Source organism: Camarhynchus parvulus, chromosome 5 (assembly GCF_901933205.1).
Source record: "Camarhynchus parvulus chromosome 5, STF_HiC, whole genome shotgun sequence".
NCBI classification, from domain to species: Eukaryota; Metazoa; Chordata; class Aves; order Passeriformes; family Thraupidae; genus Camarhynchus; species Camarhynchus parvulus.
In genome coordinates, this window is record NC_044575.1 from 23195089 (window position 1) to 23196614 (window position 1526).

Consider the following 1526-nt stretch of genomic DNA (forward strand, 5'->3'; position numbering starts at 1 on the left):
AAATTAAATTTCCACATGAGCTCCTTTCTACTGTGAATTCATGAGCAGCAAAGCAAACTTTTTTTTTGCAGGTATAAATTCTTGTTCAACACCATTTTGCCATTTTGCACATCTCACAAACTCCAGTGATTTCTCTGAAAGCTGGCAGCTGTGTTCTGGGAGGGGTCTGGCATTTTGCTGAGCACACACTAGCGCTTGCACATATCTAGAGACATTGAACATTCTTTCTATCCCAAACAGTCTGGAGAAGATGTTAAGCTATGGTGATTCTGTTGGGTACTTGACAGACATCAGGAAATGGGCTAGTGGAGGTGAGGCTGGTTTGCTCCTGCAGCAGGAAACTGGTTGTCTTGGTGGCTGCTGTAAAAGAAACGCCAAGGACTGACTGGGTCACAGAAATTGAACTGATTGCAAAAGTTCTCCTCTTAGATCAGAGCAGAGATGTGGAAAGGCTGCTCTAGCACTGCTGGCAATCTACTTCTTCAGTGGAACAAGATGACTGATGCACGCAGTTGTTGCTGGCACAAGGCTGGGCAGTTTCCTGGAAATGTTCTCTTTCTAAAAGGCACAAATGTTTCCAAGGATCTCATGACAGCAGTCTAAGAAAATTTTGTTTCTTAGATTTTATTGTTTACTGGGCAGTAAATGTAACAAAAGTAGTAGGGAATGCAAAAAACTACAAAACTGTAACTATTTAAAGTAGCAGTGATACTGCCTGGCATTGTGGATGTGTCCTTTTAGAGGAAGCGAGTCTGGATCGTGCCCCACATTTGATGAACACAGGAGTACGGGACACGTTTTGCAGTGCAGGGTGGAGATGCAGGGCTAGATACACTCTGCCAGGTTTGCAGTGGCAGCTGCACTTACTATCTCACAGAAAACCAAGCATGCTTGATGACGTGTAAACAAGATGTTTTCAGAAGCCTCAATGAGGGCTGTAAAATGTTATGTACAGGGATCTCAGATGTAATTCAGTTTTCTTTACACGAGGTGTTACACAAGAACTACTCTTGGTCACTGCAGCCAAACTCCTGCTCATTTTACCTAAGAGAAAGCAGACAAGCATTGTTTTATAAAAAAAGCATTTTTAAGGTAAGAGTTGCTGCCATATATGGTGCCTGATGGCTCATAACCGCATCTGACAGTCTGTGCTAAAAATACTGTTCACTAGACCAAAACACCAGCAGACACTGAATGAGTTGTGTGGGTGGTGGTAAGGTCAAGTGAGACTCGGACATGTGTAGGTACAAACATTGTCACTTAATGACAAGCTGGAGTTTCTCAATTTACGCTATGAATAGCTCTTCCCAGCGTGTGCTGAGGCCAGAGCAGACTCAGAGTGCAGGCACTTCCTGGAACACATTTGCTGCTCAGTTTTGTCTTCTTTCAGCCACTGTCACCTGTGGTAGAGTTTAATTTCAAAACTGATCTCGCTGCTTGTCAGTTTGGGCAAAAACTGCATCAGACCACACTAGACAAAGCCAATCCACTGAGCACTATTCTTACCTGAGTCAGATGTCAGTACC